Source organism: Lepidochelys kempii, chromosome 6 (genome assembly GCF_965140265.1).
Source record: "Lepidochelys kempii isolate rLepKem1 chromosome 6, rLepKem1.hap2, whole genome shotgun sequence".
In the NCBI taxonomy this organism is placed as follows: domain Eukaryota; kingdom Metazoa; phylum Chordata; order Testudines; family Cheloniidae; genus Lepidochelys; species Lepidochelys kempii.
In genome coordinates, this window is record NC_133261.1 from 33,645,821 (window position 1) to 33,659,380 (window position 13,560).

A 13,560-nucleotide genomic window follows, 5' to 3' on the forward strand; every position below is an offset into this window, starting at 1 on the left:
TGTGTTGAACTGATGCAGTTTGTGGAGATGTGCTCTGTGTAGTTCTGTAATAATCCAGCTGAATCTCACAAATTGCCCTGTGGCAATTCACCACTTTTTATCTGACTACTGTATACAATAGAGCACCATGGCTGACATTCACCTTGGGCCAACATAAGGCCTAAGCTTTGCTTAAGTCCCACTTAAGCCCCATTTTGAGACATTAAATGGGGCCTGAAGCAAAGCATAGGACTCATCTTGGTCTTCTATATGTGGTGAGTTTCACGATGTATGGGAATAGAGGGCAGGGACTGAGTTTAAGGGCAAATGACAACTGATTTTGCCTGCCCTACTGCTTAGCTGTATGTTTTTATTACCTGGTGCACAGATGCACTGAGATCAACAGCTGTCAATGTTTAGTGTTTAGTTTATTTTGTTCCTGTGCTGGGCTCAGGGCTGTCTCTAGTTATACTGACACTCAGGTGATGAAGGGATGTTGTCCTGAGGTTGCTCCTGAGGCTGTAATACAAACACTGCAATGTTGCTGTCCGTCTTCTATTTCAGGTATTTCTATAACACCTGTCACTATAGTATATAAGAATGGAGATCAAATAAGCTCAAGACCTTTTCAAATTACTTCCCCATCACCACCCAAACACGCTTTCTACGTAATGTCTGCATGTTACATATTCGCTATCGTTTGCAAACTGTCTTTATTACTGACCACACTGCTGCAAAGTACACACAGACATCCTCAGAACCCACCTTACTTACCACCATATGCAGGAGACTCACTAAGGAAGAAAATAACATGGTTTGAGTTTGGAATATAGTTAGTGTTGAGTTTGTTTTGGGTGTGTGTGTGTGGTGATAGAAGGTGGTGTTCAGTTCTGGAAAGGCCATTTCTAGAGGTGAATAGCACAGCCCTTAAGACAATTTGGTTTTGGGATCTCTGCTGGAAGCAGTGAAGTTGAAGAATATTGGATTTATGAATCTGACTTTCTCTCTTATAATAATAACTGTACATACCAGGTGTGACACTCTCCATACGACAGCCCAGAACAGTAAGCCACGGTGTTACCCCACTGGCTCAGTAGTGCAAGCTCATAGAAAGTCCGTCATTTCATTAATAGAAAATGATATGCACAAATCTTGTTATCCCAAATAGAGATTCCCAAACACTTCAATCAAACACACATGCTAGTTCAGATAAAACAATAAAACAAGTTTATTAACTACAGAAAGAAAGATTTTTAGTGATTACAAATAACAAGACACAATGGGCAGAATTGGTTACAAAGAAAACAAAAGATAAAACGCAAACTAATATCTACCTTAGTGAGCTAAATTAATTAAAAGCAAAATATTTTCTCACCACATGCTTTTTGCAGTATTTACTGGCTGAAAGCCTGTCAGCCATGACCCCTCCCCAGTTCAGTGTTTCTTCAGGCATTGTTGCTGTCATGAGCAGAGAGGAATGGAAGAGAGAGAGAGTGTTTGTTTGTGTTGCGTGTCCTCTATTCTTACACCTTTCTCTCCTCTTTGAGGATTATCTGCAGTGTGGATACAGATGACAGCCAGTCTGTCACATGGGAACCCCCAACTGTTCCATTGCCAAAATGTAAATTTCTCCCTCACATCCTTCTTCCTGTCAAAGAATGACCATTTACCCAGGTGATAGTCTACTTGATTATGCTGACATGTGGCTAGGGTGCTAACTAGCCTTTTGTCTCCAAGGAACTGGTTTGGGCTTCTTTTCTAACCTTGAAATGTGTCACAGCAATGTAATACAGTAAAATCTTATACCTTTACATACAGTGTTGCGGACACACATTTTACCAGGACAGTAATGTTCAGTAGATTATCAGTTTTCAAATTATATCTCACAAAACATACTTTGTACAAAATGTATCATAGTCTTGTCAAAGTGGTGATTATAAGGGTACAGTCTGTGACACCTTTGTTTAAGGCAGGCTTGTTTGTCAACTCTCTCCACAACTTATTTGAGGTGCCTTATTTCCCGCACACTTACATAACTCTTTATACACCAGCCATGCATACATCACACAATGATATTCATGACCAGCATGTCACCAGTTTTCATAAAAGACCTTACTCCATACATTTTTATAGTACAATAATACGGTATACAATCAGTTGCTTATTCTTGGGGTTTAGACCCACTGTTCCTCTTTTGGAGTGTCTGGACCCTGATTGTCATACCATGCATATAGCTTTATTTGAATGGGGAGAGACCTGAATTAATCAAGTAGCATCATCCATTAAAGGAGGTGGTGCTTGGTTCTCCTGCCCCAATCAGACCCTTATATCTATATATACACACACATACCCCAATCCTGTGTGGTGTCTGAAAGCAGTTTAAAGGAGCCCATTTCTCCAGATCCTTTGAAAACTCGTTAACATTGAAAAACGCTCTGCTCTCTCAGTCTCAATCAAGCTAATAACTTAATGGAAGCAATCTATGTGCTCGAAGTGGAGGATTCTGACAGAAGACAAATGTTGTAATTTACACTGCCAGACTCATTCCATGCCTGACCTCACACCAATGGCATTTTAAAAATGCAGGTTCATTGTTTTGTTCAGGTGGATCATTTGAAATTACCATTCTTCTCAAAGAGTTTATCAAATACTAATGGTGTTTTGCAAAATAAATGGCTTTGCCATTTGCCATCTAGCCCTTTACTGAGAGCGGAGATGAGTGACTGAGCTATTCATTAACTTCTGCCAGTAGCATTAGCTGTAGAACAAAAGTGCGTTTTCAAAATCATCTAAAGGATCCATGCTCCTTATACCCCTTTGGCTATCAAAGCAATCCTGAGCACTATACAAATCAAAGTCTTCTGTCTGTGATAACCGCCAAAATCCTTATCTGTAATAAGAATTCAGTTTTTCTTTCAAATATAGGGAGTCCCCCTTTTCTTCCCCCCCACCCCAGGGAAATTGGATGTTTCTGATGGCGAAGAACCACAGTAGACAACCAAGCACTCTGGATAATGTGAATTTTTCCATGTTTCTCATGTACTAGCTCTGTTTATTACATGTCATATATTTGAATGTTTATATGAATTATCTTTTAACTTCCAGTGATCACCCCCGCCACCAACAGTTTGCTCTCCAACGTGCTTTACAGACATTGAGCAATACAATTTCACAATGGAAGCTCGAGTATTGTACATATCCATTTTTCAGATGGGAAAACTGAGCAGGAGAGAGCAATGGCTTGACTGTGCACAGTCTTGCAGCTTCACAAAAGAGTGAGGTGGAAAAGGACCTGCTCCTAGTCCCTATGCCCCTGCAGAGGTGTGTTGTGTTGAAACCTACCCTTGGATAGATTCTCAGATTGCCCCAAATGGGTGAAAGCTGGCAGGTCATGTTAATTTAGAAACATTCTGTAAAACTGTTGGGAAGTTAGATGGAGACTTCAGTGGTGCCTAGGCCTTGTGTTTCTCCTTTGCACATGGTGAATTTCATGGAGAACTGGGGCTGAGTTTGACAGCAACAGAAATGGAGGCAAAATTAAATGTCTAGATTAAAATAACACAGACTGATTCGGCGTCATCAGATTTCTGGTGAAGGTACAGTCTCACTATAGCCAAAGACCACATCCTCCGTAAGATGATTGGAAGCGTGTGTTTAAGGAGCACTGGAAATTTTGCTTTGACATTGATAGTTTTGATATGATGTGGTTGCAGTCCCTTTTGGACATCTCTGGGGGACACTTAGCTCTCTCTTTCGCTCTCTTTTTCCTGCTCCCTTTATCTCCGTGACAATCAGGTTCCAGACACCCCAAAAGGAGAACAGGAGGGTTGAACCCTGACGAATAAGCAGGTGAATCAACTGACTGTATGCAATGTTGTTGTGCTGTAAAATAAGTTGAGTACGGTCTTTTATAAAAGCATGTAATGTTCTAAATGTAATCATTATGAGATGTATACAGGCTATAGTTATATGTATTTGTGTGTATAAAGAAGTGGGCTTAGAAACTTAGGATCCAACTCACAGCAGAACAGTGAGCAATCAGACAGGGAGGGACACGTTCCAAGCCAGGTGTTTACATGTAACTAGCTTCAAATAACAACCCATTGTCCAGCCCAGGAAAAGACCAGGATGGGGCATTAGAGTTAATGGAAAGATATTGAGACATCAGGGCTCTCAGTTAAGAGGGGGTTTCCACACTCTGAATAAACATGAAGAAAGAAAAGGAGTACTTGTGGCACCTTAGAGACTAACCAATCTATTTGAGCATGAGCTTTCGTGAGCTACAGCTCACTTCATCGGATGCATACCATGGAAACTGCAGCAGACTTTATATACACACAGAGATCATGAAACAATACCTCCTCCCACCCCACTGTCCTGCTGGTAATAGCTTATCGAAAGTGATCATCAAGTTGGGCCATTTCCTGCACAAATCCAGGTTTTCTCACCCTCCACCACCCCCCCACACACACACAAACTCACTCTCCTGCTGGTAATAGCCCATCCAAAGTGACAACTCTCTACACAATGTGCATGATAATCAAGGTGGGCCATTTCCTGCACAAATCCAGGTTCTCTCACCCCCCTCAAAAAAACACACACACACAAACTCACTATCCTGCTGGTAATAGCTCATCCAAAGTGACCACTCTCCCTACAATGTGCATGATAATCAAGGTGGGCCATGTCCAGCACAAATCCAGGGGTGAGAGAACCTGGATTTGTGCAGGAAATGGCCCACCTTGATTATCATGCACATTGTGTAGAGAGTTGTCACTTTGGATGGGCTATTACCAGCAGGAGAGTGAGTTTGTGTGTGTGGGGGGGGGGTGGTGGAGGGTGAGAAAACCTGGATTTGTGCTGGAAATGGCCCAACTTGATGATCACTTTAGATAAGCTATTACCAGCAGGACAGTGGGGTGGGAGGAGGTATTGTTTCATGGTCTCTGTGTGTATATAAAGTCTGCTGCAGTTTCCACGGTATGCATCCGATGAAGTGAGCTGTAGCTCACGAAAGCTCATGCTCAAATAAATTGGTTAGTCTCTAAGGTGCCACAAGTACTCCTTTTCTTTTTGCGAATACAGACTAACACGGCTGTTACTCTGAAACCTGAATAAACATGAGTCACCATTGACTGAGAGAAAGAAAAGAAAAAAGGAGAGGGGGGAAAATGCCATTTAAAAGCAGGCTTGTGTCTGAGGTTTTTCATCCAGAAACTGAGGGACAATCTATACACAGGAAGCTGTCTGTGAAATGCAGGATCCCTCTATAGCTTGGGGGTATGCTGGACAAATGTTCAAAGGCACTAGGTAACGCATTAGAAAAGGGGTTTATCTAATATGGAAATGCAAAGCCTGTGCCATTGTGTGTTTATGTATATTTACTCTGTAACTTGTATGTGTGTGCGCCTCCTCACTATTTCATTTTTGAATCTGTGTTTTTTCTCTTAAATAAACGTTTTGTTTGTTTTTACCCCAAGCAGATCTCTGTTGTGAAAACTGTACAGGGTGCGTGTGCCAAAGTAAGCTGGTGTCTGGGGGCATGGATTCATGCCTTTGGGGGTGATGGGGGAAAAGATGAGTGTCTGGTAATTAAGAACTTGGGAAGAAGAGATTTGAGGAGACTCAGGACTGGAAGGCCTGTTGGTGTCATCCAACAAGGAGTAACTAGGCTGATGGAAGCTTGGATAAGACCTTATGCTTTGGGGCTGGCTCCTGGGATTACAGGGCAGATGGTGACTAGGACCCCTTACTGGTCTGAGTGATCCCCAAAACTGCACAGATGCCTACTCCTGATTTTACTCTTGCTTTCATGCTGCTGTCTATGCTGCATTCTATACCTGTTAAAAGAAAAGGAGGACTTGTGGCACCTTAGAGACTAACCAATTTATTTGAGCATAAGCTTTCGTGAGCTACAGCTCACTTCATCGGATGCATGCTGTGGAAAGTACAGAAGATCTTTTTATACACACAAACCATGAAAAAATTGGGTGTTTACCACTACGAAAGGTTTTCTCTCCCCCCATCCCACTCTCCTACTGGTAATAGCTTATCTAAAGTGATCACTCTCCTTACAATGTGTATGATAATCAAGGTGGGCCATTTCCAGCACATATCCAGGGTTTAACAAGAACGTCTGGCGGGGTGGGGGGTAGAAAAAAACAAGGGGAAATAGGTTACCTTGCATAATGATTTAGCCACTCCCAATCTCTATTCAAGCCTAAGTTAATTATATCCAATTTGCAAATTAATTCCAATTCAGCAGTCTCTCGCTGGAGTCTGGATTTGAAGTTTTTCTGTTGTAATATTGCAACTTTCATGTCTGTAATCGCGTGACCAGAGAGATTGAAGTGTTCTCCGACTGGTTTATGAATGTTATAATTCTTGACATCTGATTTGTGTCCATTTATTCTTTTACGTAGAGACTGTCCAGTTTGACCAATGTACATGGCAGAGGGGCATTGCTGGCACATGATGGCATATATCACATTGGTGGATGTGCAGGTGAACGAGCCTCTGATAGTGTGGCTGATGTTATTAGGCCCTGTGATGGTGTCCCCTGAATAGATATGTGGGCACAGTTGGCAACGGGCTTTGTTGCAAGGATAGGTTCCTGGGTTAGTGTTGTGTGGTATGTGGTTAGGGTTCTGTTGTGTGGTATGTGGTTGCTGGTGAGTATTGGCTTCAGGTTGGGGGGCTGTCTGTAAGCAAGGACTGGCCTGTCTCCCAAGATTTGTGAGAGTGTTGGGTCATCCTTCAGAATAGGTTGTAGATCCTTAATAATGCGTTGGAGTGGTTTTAGTTGGGGGCTGAAGGTGACAGCTAGTGGCGTTCTGTTATTTTCTTTGTTAGGCCTGTCCTGTAGTAGGTGACTTCTGGGAACTCTTCTGGCTCTGTCAGTCTGTTTCTTCACTTCCGCAGGTGGGTATTGTAGTTGTAAGAATGTTTGATAGAGATCTTGTAGGTGTTTGTCTCTGTCTGAGGGGTTGGAGCAAATGCGGTTGTATCGCAGAGCTTGGCTGTAGACGATGGATCGTGTGGTGTGGTCAGGGTGAAAGCTGGAGGCATGTAGGTGGGAATAGCGGTCAGTAGTTTTCCGGTATAGGGTGGTGTTTATGTGACCATCGTTTATTAGCACTGTAGTGTCCAGGAAGTGGATCTCTTGTGTGGACTGGACCAGGCTGAGGTTGATGATGGGATGGAAATGGTTGAAATCATGGTGGAATTCCTCAAGTGCTTCTTTTCCATGGGTCCAGATGATGAAGATGTCATCAATATAGCTCAAGTAGAGTAGGGGTGTTAGGGCACGAGAGCTGAGAAAGCGTTGTTCTAAGTCAGCCATAAAAACGTTGGCATACTGTGGGGCCATGCGGGTACCCATAGCAGTGCTGCTGATTTGAAGTTATACGTTGTCCCCAAATGTGTAATAGTTATGGGTAAGGACAAAGTCACAAAGTTCAGCCACCAGGTTAGCTGTGACGTTATCGGGGATAGTGTTCTTGACGGCTTGTAGTCCATCTTTGTGTGGAATGTTGGTGTAGAGGGCTTCTACATCCATAGTGGCCAGGATGGTGTTTTCAGGAAGATCATCGATGGATTGTAGTTTCCTCAGGAAGTCAGTGGTGTCTCGAGGGTAGCTGGGAGTGCTGGTAGCGTAGGCCCTGAGGAGGGAGTCTACATAGCCAGACAATCCTGCTGTCAGGGTGCCAATGCCTGAGATGATGGGGCGCCCAGGATTTCCAGGTTTATGGATCTTGGGTAGTAGAGAGAATATCCCAGGTCGGGGTTCCAGGGGTGTGTCTGTGCGGATTTGATCTTGTGCTTTTTCAGGGAGTTTCTTGAGCAAATGCTGTAGTTTCTTTTGGTAACCCTCAGTGGGATCAGAGGGTCATGGCTTGTAGAAAGTGGTGTTGGAGAGCTGCCGAGCAGCCTCTTGTTCATATTCCGACCTATTCATGATGACAACAGCACCTCCTTTGTCAGCCTTTTTGATTATGATGTCATAGTTGTTTCTGAGGCTGTGGATGGCATTGTGTTCCGCACGGCTAAGGTTATGGGGCAAGTGATGCTGCTTTTCCAGAATTTCAGCCCATGCGCGTCGGCGGAAGCACTCTATGTAGAAGTCCAGTCTGCTGTCTCAACCTTCAGGAGGAGTCCACCTAGAATCCTTCTTTACCTGTTGTAACCCTCTGTGTAAATTCATAGTGCCATATATGATGGTCATCACACCTGAAATGGCAAAACTAACCGTGCATCATAATTCCTGATTTTGGATTTAACCCCTTAAACCTTTGATTTAGAAAAGAGATCCCTATCCACTGTTCTCAAAACAAGGACATAATACTGTACTCTGCTGGCTCTGAAGAAAATGGTATCTGTAGATGGATCAAGCAGCTGGAATACGCAATCAGATTTTGGATACCAGATATTGTTGTTCACCAGAAGCAAGTGTACATTTAATCCTCAAAGGTAGGAATGCTAGGTGAGTATAACAGAGCCAGCACATATGCAATGTTACGTTATATAATGATCAGGGAGGGGTATATTTTCAGCCAGACTGAGGCCTGTTCTCTTATCTTTATGCCCACATTTTCACACTGCAGATTGAACTGTTGAGACCAATCTGGATTCTCTGGGGGTGCAAATCAGGTGCAGGTGCAAGTACCCAGAATTGCAGGCACAACTCAATTAGTGCAAATTGTACCTGCAAAGAAGGAATCTGCCTTTTTCAAAGTTTCTCTCTCAGACTTGAACAATATGTTAATGGAAACAACTTTTCGCTGCAAGATGCTTTGTTTTAAAGCTTGTTGAGGTCACAGGTAAGCTTTATGAAGGCAGGGACTGCATCTTCATACATGCCTGCAGCACAATGCCTAACATAATAAGGACCCAGTTATAACTGAGATATCCAGGTGATACCATGTTATAAACATCAAATAATAATAGAGAGTGAGTTTTGTCTTTCCTTTTCTCTTAGGCTTATATTTGTTCAAACCCCAAAGCTAAGTCATAAATCCTGTCCACTCAGTGGTTGGCCTGTGCTTTTTCATGAACACTCAGTTGACCCAGGAGAATAATGCGTGGGAAAAAAAGAGTCCAGGTCAAAGAAAGACTAAGAGATTTCTTTATTTTAATCAGTAGGCTGGCTTGTTTAACAATGCAATGGAAAAACAGAGAAAGGTAGGTAATGTAAAACTAGGTGAGGGTAACATTAGGTTTTTTACCTAAATGGTGTTTCGGAGTAAAGGCTAAAAATATATTTGTATCTTACTTGGAGGGCAGAAGGGTTTAAAAAATACATTTTGTCCAAAATTCTGTACATGAGGAATTTGGAGATTTTTCAAAAAAAGAAAAGGAGTACTTGTGGCACCTTAGAGACTAACCAATTTATTTGAGCATGAGCTTTCGTGAGCTACAGCTCACTTCATCGGATGCATACCGTGGAAACTGCAGCAGACTTTATGTACACACAGAGAATATGAAACAATACCTTGAGTGTGTGCAATGTAGTAATTTATGATTCAGACCTTTATCAGAATAAAACCACAGGTTACTTCTGCCTGCAGCTTCTGGATCTAAATCAGATGTGTGCTCATTAAGTTAATTCTGGCTTCCTCCCTTCCTGCTGATCTTATTCATTAATGAGTACTGTGGGTTCCTTTATTGCATTTTCTTCATCCTGGATCGTTATAGGGTCACTAAATTTAATTCCTTCCCATTACTATACACTAGCTGTTCTCACTTATTTCAGAATATGGTAATTATGGAGGAACCAGAAGTAGCAAACTGTTTAAACAACTTAATTTAATTTGGATTCATTTTCAGTCATCGGGGGGAGGGGGGTGCATTTATGCACCCATAATGTTGAGTTTATTTTTAGACAAGGTGGGTGAGGTAATATCTTTTATTGGACCAATTTCTGTTGGTGAGAGAAACAAGCTTTTGAGCTATAAAGCTCTTCTTCAAGTCTGAGAAGATCTCTCTCTAATATCCTGTTCTCACGCTGTCTGTGCGCGTGGGGGGAGCAACGCCGATCGCTGCCCTTGTGTCCATTTGCTCCTGTAACCCTATTTGGATTCCCCCCCATGCTGCATTTTGCTTGGGCCGGTGAGGAACCAACGGTTTAGGACTGGCCACTGGCAAATTAACTTGTACTCCTTCTCTCACAGTAAAAGCTTCTCATTGAAAGCAGCAGCTCAGTAATGCAGGCAATTGAGTCCTCTGGCTCTTTGAAGGATAGCAGCTTCTTGTCTAATTGTGCTCCCTTGGAAGCTACACCCTACCTAACACCAGTTACAGTATAAAGAAAGCTATCCCCATTTTCTGTGTCAAACTTTCCAGCGTGAGGGAGGGTATATCTTTCTTTTTGCACCCCCTCCCATGCCCCATTATAGTATATATCCTCATGCTGTTTACGTGTGTCTGAAGAATACTGGGAAAACATGGTGTTCCCGAAAGAGAGGGCTAATAGCTCTGTTTAAAGCCAGGTGCACTGCGCAGTGCAGAAAGAGATGATGAGAAGAAAAAAGACAAAACTCTAAGTCTTAGTGGTCAGAACTAGAGGTGGCAAATGTATGGTCTACTTTGAACTAACTTTATGCAAGACTCAGTGCTGTAGTTGGTGCCTAGATTTGAAGATGACAGGAACTTTACAAATACCTTTGAGAGGGGAGACAAGGCAAATACTGAGCATAGTTTTTCACACAGCACTACCATTGCATTTCAATTATGCCTGCTCTATAGCACATCCATTTTTCAAGTTGTGCGCCTCTATTCATTAGGGAACATCCACTCTGCAGTAGTGCTGTGATAATGACAAATACCATAAGGGTCTAAGAGCCATAAACCCACTTCACTTCTGCCTATGTGTCAAATTTGAACTCATGTCTCCAGTGAATTAACCTTCTGAACCACCAGGCTCTATCCCCTTCTATAACACTCTTATTTCGACAGGGGTCACAGGGGAGTATATGAGGCCTTTAATTCAGGACTTAGGTTCATAGATTCTGAAGCCAGAAGGAAGTATTGTGATCTAGCCTGACCTCCTGTGTAGCACAGACCATAGAACTTCCCCCAAATAATTCCTAGAATGTATCTTTTAGAAAAATTATCCAATCTTGATTTAAAGATTGGCAGTGATGGAAAATTCACCACAATTGTTGGTTAACGGTTCCAATGACTAATTACTATTACAGTTAATAATTTATGCCTCCTTTCCTGTTTGAATTTGTCGAGTTTCAACTTCCAGCCATTGGATCATGTTATGCCTTTTCCTGCTAGATTGAAGAGCCCATTATTAAATAATTGTTCACCGTGTAGGAACTTACAGACTGATCAAGTCACCCCTTAACCTTCTCTTTGTTAAGCTAACTAGATTGAGCTCCTTGGGTCTACCACTCTCAGACATGTTTTCTAATCCTTTAATCATTCTTGTGGCTCTTCTCTGAACCCTCTCCAGTTTATCAACATCCTTCTTGAATTGTGGGCACCAGAACTGGACATAGGATTCCAGCAGTGGTCATATTACTGCCAAATCCAGAGGTAAAATAACCTCTCTGCTCCTACTTGAGATTCCCCTATTTATGCATCCCAGGATCCCATTAGCTTTTTTGGCCACCACTTCACAATGGAAGCTCATGCTCAGCTGATTATCCATCATGATCCCCAAATCTTTGAGTCACTGCTTCCCAGGATATGGTCTTCTATCTTGTAAATACGGCCCACATTCTTTGATCCTAGGTGTATACATTTACATTTAATCCGTATTAAAACACGTATTGTTTGCTTGCATCAAGTTTACCAAATGATCGCTCTGAATCAGTGACCTGTCCTTTTCATTATTTACCACTCTCCAAATGTTTGTGTCATCTGCGAACTTTAGTAATGATTTTATGTTTTCTTCCAGGTCATTGATAAAGATGTTAAACAGTGTAGGACCAAAAACCAATCCCTGTAGGACACCGCTGGAAACAGACCTGTTTGATGACAATTCCTTGTTTACAATCTGCAGTGGCAGGGTGCTAAATGCGTACATTCCCCAGCTGTGTTGCCCACACCGCCTTCACAAACTGGTGCCACCCATTTTTGGGACTATAGCAATTCCTTAACCTTCCCATTGTGAGGAAGCCTGCAACACTGCAAGCTCTCTCTCTTTCCTCCCCCCCCCCCCCCCCCGCACTCCACAGATTTTCCGTTTCTGGGGTCCTCTGTCATGACAGGGAAGTGAATTTAGCCCAGACACTGAAAAGGAAATACATCTCTTTGTATTAGAGGAGGATGTTCTAGGGAGCTAAGTACAGGATTGGGAGCCAGGAATTCCTGAGTTCCATTCCCAGCTCTTCAGCTCTCCTGGCATCAGTTTCCTCATCTCTAAAATAGGGCAATTGGAACTCATTTATTCACATCTCAGCATAGTTGTCATGTTCAGTTAAATAGTACTGTATTTATATCTCCAATTATCCCAATGGACAACAGGTTGAGAGAAGAGAGGGGAGTTGCTTCAGAAGTTATACATCAAATCTTCTCCCTGGAGGCAGTTGATAGGTCACAAACGTGATGGTGACATCTCTGCATGACATAGGCAGGAGGAGAAGAGTCTGGCTATATAAAGGAGAAATCTTATTTACCCCCAAATACACTGATAAACAGCAACAGTGGGGAAATGCTGCTGGAAGTTTAATGGTGGTTTGATAAACTCCTCCTTAGTTAAAAGTTCGTGGGAGTGTGGCTGTGATTCTTTGTGTGTGTCACATATGGATTATTTGATTTACTGTCACTCCTGGCTCAGTTGAAAATTCCTGTCCTCTTCAGTGATATTTATCCTTAAGCACAATAGACTTCAAACCTATTCATGAGTATTTTTAATTTCTCATTATTTTTCTCTCTTGAGTTGATTATATACATCTGGCACGCTCTCTCATCACAGAAAGGAGCAATGCTGCTTGCAGCCTTTCCTTCTACTTATCTGCTTCTGTAGCCGAGAGGTACAAGAGAACTCTCAGCTTCTATTTTCTTCAATTTTCCACTAAATTTCCTTTGAAGGGTATCTTTCCTGGAGGCTTTAACTGATCCATTTTCTTTTCATTTTTTTCTGACACCATATTGTGTGTTTGCATGAGGAGGAAAGAAGGAGGAAAAGGTGAACAATATTTCTGTAAATGTAAAAACTCTTTGAACCATACTCTGGTCTTGGGTTTGTATTTACAAATCCTGAATTCAACTGCAAATCTCCTCTGCTTTAAAGTGAGGTTCTAGTGTGAAAATGGCACTTTCTTCTCCGGTTGTTTTCAATGGGCTTTGGATCAGGTCCTCAATCAGCAGATCTGCTCTCAATGTGTGTATTCAGTCATAACTCTTTGCTTTTAACTATCCTTATAATTAGAAAGTTTTATTAATAGCTAACCTAAATCTCCTTTGCTTCAGCTTAAGCTGATTATTCCTTGTCCTACGTTCAGTGAGTATCACCATTAATTACAATTTTTGCAGGCCAGGTCTTCAATAAATTTGCACATATGTATTTGACTGGAATTTGACTCTTTTGATTTTGTGGTTTAAAATTAGTTTTTGTCATTGTTTTATACC

General features: G+C 42.0%; 1 protein-coding gene across 3 annotated transcripts in view; it reads left to right on the plus strand.

Annotated features, from left to right (window-relative positions):
- Positions 1–4,237, plus strand: part of COPB1 (COPI coat complex subunit beta 1) — a 57,426-nt gene extending 53,189 nt beyond the window's left edge. For 2 of the 3 annotated variants that reach the window (XR_012159340.1, XR_012159341.1), the window contains one exon: positions 3,085–4,237. The gene's annotated coding sequence lies outside the window, so the exon portion shown is untranslated. The remainder of the gene's footprint in view (positions 1–3,084) is intronic. The other variant, XR_012159342.1, reaches the window with a different exon arrangement.
- Positions 4,238–13,560: the final 9,323 nt, after the last annotated feature.